Consider the following 7,275-nt stretch of genomic DNA (forward strand, 5'->3'; position numbering starts at 1 on the left):
TATGCGTTTCGATTAGCATAAATCAAATCTATGGCACGTATTTCGTTATATAAAACAAAAACTAAAAATACAAAAACTAACATTTGTACTACAAATAGAGGAACTGCTTTAGAAACACCTTTCGCCAAAATAAAGAAAAAAAAAAATTAACGAAAATAAAACATGAAACCGAAACCAGACTTGAGACCCAGAGACAGTAAACAGCAACAGCAACAGCGACAGCAACAGCAACTGAGCCCAGGTGATTCGGCCTGATGAAAACATTAACATTATACACGAAAATTTTATGGCTACTTCAATTGTTGTTGTTGTGATATTTGCTTTTATTGCCTTTGATGGAGAATGCGCATGCGAGTGTACAATAAAATTGTTAAATATTCGCCGAGACTCGTAAAAAACCAAACCGAAAAACAACAACAGCAACAACAACAAAAACAAAAACACACAAACAAATCTTTAATGACGACGGTTTTGTGCGGTTTTAATTGCTCGGCCATTTGACAAGCTGACAAAGTCAACTTGATGAATTCGCGACGCCCGCATCGGTCAACAACACCTGAGTGAAGCCGCCAAGAGCACCAAGAGCGGACGGGGGGGGTTAAACAGTTAAGAGCGGGAGGTGAAGGCAACCAAGGGGCAGAGAGAGAAGTCACCTGTTCACCAGCAAAAGGCAGGAAATGCAGTCGCATACGTTCGTCAATGTCAGTGTCAAGTCCGCATTATGGAAATATCTCAATCTCGAATCTTAAAAGCAGTCGAAATATATAAAGTGAAGAGACGAAGGGAGATGAAGAAATAACTACAACGTCATGTGGTTCGAGTTGTCAGTCACGGAGTAACGCCAGCAAAACGGATCATGATGCAGCATTAACTCACTCTCACAACAACAACAAAATTGGCTCGATCGCAGACGCCGCCACCAGACTTAAGATCGGAATCGAGCTAAATATCGATGCGGATCGAACGGATCAGAGATCGTGGCAATTGTGACTGGCAGCTTTATATTCATTTTTTTCTTTTTTTTCGATTTTTTTTTGTGTTGTTGTGTAAATCTGTAGACTAAGTACTGTGGGTTGAGCGACAAACGAACTGCGAACATTTCAGAACATGTGGCACAATTACTGCAACTGACAGCGACGATGTGTTATGAGAAATGCCAAAAAACGACAAACGAAAAATCCATAAGAAAATCTGAAAACGTAATAGTCAAACGTTCACTAGTTCTCTCCGTCCTGCTCTGCGTGTTTCTTTGTCCCTTTCGCTGTGGTGCTGCTGCATTTATCATGGACCTTGTTGCACTATATTTAGATGCTGGTGGTGGCAGCTAATGGATGCGGATGCAACAGGCCCAGCACACACAGTAGACGGGGCAACGCAGGCCACACTTTCAAATTCATATTTATTGTCTAGGCTGCAGCTGAGTGCATTTTTATATATGGCAGTCCATTTGCTTGCCGCCAACGCTAACCAAAATAAACAATAATTGAACATGGGGCATGCAACAAGCCGCTTGCCGCGGGGCCCCCAAAAAGGAAATGCAGCACACGCGTAAGTAAAAGTTTTGCCGACCTCTCTGAGAGGTAATCAAACGTCGAGGAGGGGAGGACAGACCTGTAAAATGCTTGGCATTTTAAAAGGTTCCACATTTTGCTCCACCTCTCACCCCCTCTCTCTCTACTCCTGTCTTTTATTATTTTGGGGGTCAGAGCAGCAACAGCATCGAACATTCGACGGTCTGGCTAATTGCATTGATTAGCTGACGGCGCGTTTTGGTGCGCATCAAAAAGCCGCATCTGGATTTGGAGGAAGGCGACGGCGATGGCGGAGGCAGGCAGCTGTCAGTCAAGTGGCGACATGTTTACTTGGTAGTCAATCTATAGCCACAATTTACAACTGCACACTCACACACACACACACACACACACTCGCTCAATCGACTCACACCAGCAGAAACCCTTTCAAATATACGCGTTTGAATCGTGCCGCAAAATACACAACAACAACAACAACATAGCAGAAACAAGATATTTGTTTGCATTCATATTTCAATATTATTTTTATATTTCTTTTCTTATTTTCTCTCTCCTCTCCTCTCGTCTCCTCTTCTCTGCTCAGTTATTAGAAGACGCTTGAGTTCGATCTCTGATGAAGATCAAAGGTCTTCAAAGGTGAGCGACGGCTAAAGGCAACGGCAAATTGACATAATGTGGCGTTTAACAAATTCCATCCCCGCCTCTGGTTTCGATCCATCAAAAACCTGAGCATAACTCTGATGTGGGCACCACACTCAAAGATGAACAGTCACCGACCACATTTGTCGATAGAAACAGCGATAACAGTTGCCATCGCCCAGTTTGTTGAAATCAATTTGGAAATCTTCAATAGAAATTGAATGTGGCGATTTAAAGGTAATTATACAGAAAGTTTAGAATCATATACACAAATAAATATGAAGTAAGTAAAGAAAAATTAAAGAAGTACCATTCAAGTTTAATTTAATATGTAATAAAAAATAATTATAATAAACATGTGAAAATAATACAGTTAATTGTGTAAAATAACCACTGTATATTTTCAATAAAAGAAAAACAGTACGGTTAATAAAATACATATATAAAATTCTAAAATACGCAAATATACCAAAACTAATGTTTGATATACTATTACATTAAAAATATAGTGGAGTACAAAATGTGGAAAATATTATGATTAAAATATTTAACACTTGTTTTTTGTAATCAATTTTAATGAATTACTAAATTCATTAAGACTTAGAGAATACTTTGTAAAGAAAATTACAAATTATCTATTTAAGTAAACATTTTATTATTTTTAGAACGAGTTTAAAAGGTTTTGCTACTATGAAATATAACAAAAGGAAATTATTCAAGCGATTTAATACCAAATGTAAAAACAACATTAATTGTTATAAAAGTTTCATTCGACAAACTTGTTGAAAATACAATAGAGTTAACAATGAAATGAAATCAAGTAATACATCCAGTATTTAATCTCACTTTTAATGCGAAATATATATTAAGAGACAAAATTAAAGAATTCTGCATTAAACTAAAAAATAAAAATAAAACAATTCAAGAGAACAATAATAAAGAATCGAATTTCAAAAGGACTTTAATCAAGATGTCTTTGAATTGAATATTTAAATAAAATTAAGCAACTTACGAACCTGAATTCGCTAGCTGACATAATATTATTTTCATTAGATTGAAATTGGAAACCGAAATTGAAGAGTTTAATTTATGACGCTACCTTTCGACTTATTGCATTGTTATTAGCCATAAACCGTGATAGATCACACAGAGAGAGAGAGAGAGACGGGACTCAGACTACAATTGAGTCATAGCGAAAGAGAGACGAAAAGTGGACAATCTTGAAAACGTATCTTCAGGGCAGCTGCAAGCGACGGCTTTCGATCTGGACGAGCGATAAACAGACCCATAAAAAAAGGTGTAGAAAAAGCAAATGACATAATGCAGCATCATCATTGAGGATGATCGCGGCAAACATCTTTGCTGCTGCTGCTGCTGCTGCGGCTGATGCCAAGAGGGACTCAAGGGGCATTAGGCTAATCGGATAGGCGGCTTGTGAGATAGTCGGATAACCACATACATACATCCATACAAATACACACACATAAACATACACACAGGTACGTACGTACACATTCTCATGCATAGTTGGGTCCAAAGGAAAAGTGCCGCCTTTGTGGCCATCGCTGCGCTTTTCACGCCTACTGCCAACAGCGAGCTGAACTGAGCTGAGCTCTGCGGCTTTGTATTTGCCCAAGACGCGTTAAATGTTGCCTAAGCTGCTTAGCCAACAGCTAGTTCACTGCAGAGAGAGAGTGAGAGAGAGGAAGAGAAACGTGTGTGTTGTGCCTGCGGCAGCCAAAATGCGCTCAAAAGATGTTTTGGCCAAGAGCGCCAAGACACGCACAATTCGATTTGCATTTGCGTCGCGATGCCAAACGCCTAAACGCGTTAATCACTTTTGGCGGCGGGGCGTCAATTGAATGGCGCGTGCCGCGGCAGGAACTCGGCAATTTTCGGGCATCTCGAGGACATCGATCTAAATCTACAAATCGACTGCTCTAATAAATTGTTGTTGCAAGCGGCCACTCGACTGTGTTACCACACACATCCTCACATTGTGGGTCGTCCTTGGCAACGCCTTGCACTTGTCCTGCCATTCCCCACCCCACCCCGCACCGCACCGCGCCGTCCCGCCCCGCTTAACTTTGCAATGGCCGCCACGTGTGCGCACAATTGTTGTTTATACTAACAATTTGTGCGCTAAGGAAGCTGCACATTATGTGGGAAGAGAGAGAGGGGGAGGAAGAGGTGGAGGGGTAGGGGTTCTTCACTCATCCTTCGGCTGCCGTTTCCTGATTGCCCAACGTTCAAGACATTTTGGGTCTATTGTTTTTCGTTTTGGTCACGTGACCTCGTCCACGTGGCCAGCCGACGACTGACTTCGACTTCCCATCGAAGTTTCCCCTGGGGAGGAAGGAGGATACTATGGCACTTCATCCTTCAGAGTCGCTTCGTTCCTGTTTTCATTATGGCTGCACGTGTGCCCCCAACTGCCGTTACGCGCTGCTCCTTTTTTGTGTCGCATGCAATCGTTCTTCTTGCTGTTGTTGTCCTCTGCTATTTTCATTGGTTAATTCACAGGCGTTGATCCTTTGACTTTAATGCTCAACACTTTCGTGTACGCTTCCTGGGAAATTGTTTTTTGTCCATATTTCTTTCTTCTTCTATGCTTTTTTTGTCACGCTGTCGTGTCCGGCGCGTGCAACACTTACAACCCCTGCCCTCCCACCTGCTCCACCATCAACCCTCTACGCAAAATGCTTATCATTTTTTATGCGGGGCGTGTTTTGTGGCTAATATTTTCCGTCTGTGCGGCGTGTGCGGCATGCGGTGGCATGGCGAAATTTGCTCATTAACGGCTTGTCGGCACAGCAGTGACACAGGATACAGGACACAAGACACACAGGACATGGCACACATGCGGTGCACTTGCAACATCAACAGCGTTTGATGATGTTGCTATTCCCGTGCCTGATTGCAAGGGAGTTCACAGGTTTATTGCTTGGGAAAAAAAAGTTGAAACCATCATGACTTTGGGGAGTCATTTTTTGATTGCGAAACTAAGAGCCGGGAACTGAATTGAATGGAATTGAATTGGTGGTGGATTATGACTCTATTATGATTGCGCATTACATTTTGACTTTGCCATGATTGGCACAACAATGATAATTGCTGGACTAAGTGATTTCAACTGTTTTTTCGGCCCCTCAACTACTTTTATTCCTTTTGTCTCGCAGCTCAGAACTAATCCATTTGAATGGACTGTATAAGGGAAGTGGACAAGTAATTGATTATAAACTTCTATGAATACTATAGTAATATTATAAAGGTATTATTAATAGCAAATATTTTTAAATAGCTTTTAAGTATGAGCTCATTTTTGGTATATTGAAAATCAAAAAAAAATTTTATTTTATTAATTCTTAAATGAAGAAAATTCTCAGAAGTTGTATTTCAGTTTGCGCATTTGCTATCTTGGAAAATACAAAGTGTTGGCAAATACTTTTCTCTCAAAAATTGTACATTATGTTATTTAAGTAGAAGAGGGGGAAATTGACTAATAATTATTCTTTAAATGTTTAAACTTGAAATTTTACCTCTTTTTATTAAAGAAATAAGTAATATTCAAGGTATTTTAAAATTAAATATTTGTGGAAGAAGTACTAGTAATATTCATTGTAAAATTTGTGGAATGGTTTCTATTCTCATCAGAAAAATAACTATCAAATTCAGAATAGAGTAGAACAACTCTTCTCTAACTTTCCCTTAAATACCTCTTACAAATTAAAACACAGCCTAACAGATGACTCAACTAACTGCTAAGCTTCCCGAACACTTGCTGTAGTCTAATTTACGGTTATAACATTCAAATACCGATTCAAATACTATATCATTTCCACTCAGTTAGCAACACAATGCAGCTCTGCAAAACTGCCATTAAAGTGTCTTAACTCAGAGGCTTTCACATGCTTAGCCTTAGACGTTCTGACCATCAGCTGCTTTTTGTGGCACGAACTACACGAAAAACTCCACTTGAAGGGCAGGAAAGTGGCCAAACTAGTTGAAATGCTCGTAATCGTAGTAGGATAGCATAGTTCTGACTATAGTCGAGCTACACTTTGTAATTCTCATGCCAGGGGTTACAAAATTTATGATCCTAGTTGCAGTCGTCGAAATGACGACGAACTTTTTCCACTGTCTGCTGCTGCTGCTGTTGCTGTTGCTGTTCGATGGCAAAATAAATTGGTATGGGGATGAGCAGCTAACTTGGCTTGCTGCCCTTTGACTGCCTCTAAAGTGGCGTGTGTGTTCTATGTGTGTGTGTGTGTGTTGCACTAGTAGCAAGTATCATCTGCTTAATCACCAAAATAGCCACCATATGGCATCACACACGACAAATAATGCCGTGTCCATGTCCGTGTCCCGTGCTCTGGTTGAGGGTTGTCCCAGCTTTGACTATGACTCTCACTCCCTCCCACCCCTTCGCCTCCTCTTCTTCTACACTTCTGTGACTGCTGCTCTGCTCCTGTTGTGTGACTTCAAAGGCAAAACTCGCCAACGCATTGCCAACTGTGGCTTTGACTCCTCTCTGACTGCCTGACTGCCTGACTGGCGCTTTGCTTTTTCCACGCACTCTTTTTCCATGTGTTGTGCGTGTGTTTTTCTCTTTCTCTCTGTGCGTGTATGTGTGCCAATAATTTATTCATATGCGCTTACAAGTCACTAATGTTGTTGTTGCTACTGCTGCTGCTGCTGTTACCACAGACAATTTATGCACGCTTTTGGCAAAGGCCGCAGCCGCCGCATTCGCATTCAGTTTCGTATTCTTATTCACTTATATTATTCTTTGAGTTTTTCTGCGTCTAACTTAAAGACCCATTAAAGTGTTGAATGAAGAGAGCTGGAAAAACAATCTTAAATATAATTCTACGATTCATACTAAGGAATTGCTTCATTAAATTGTACAAAATGTGATAACACTTAATTACAAATAAACAAAAAACGAAGTAATTTAAAAATATTTAAGAAAATTGTGTAGAGCATAGCATATTTGAAATAATTACTATAACCACAATATTTATATTTTTAATAATCAACCTGTTAAGAATGTTTTCACTTCATTTTCTATATTTTTGAAGCAAATAAATTTAGTTAGTTAAAT

The sequence above is a fragment of the Drosophila sulfurigaster genome, chromosome 2L (assembly GCF_023558435.1).
Source record: "Drosophila sulfurigaster albostrigata strain 15112-1811.04 chromosome 2L, ASM2355843v2, whole genome shotgun sequence".
In the NCBI taxonomy this organism is placed as follows: Eukaryota; Metazoa; Arthropoda; class Insecta; order Diptera; family Drosophilidae; genus Drosophila; species Drosophila sulfurigaster.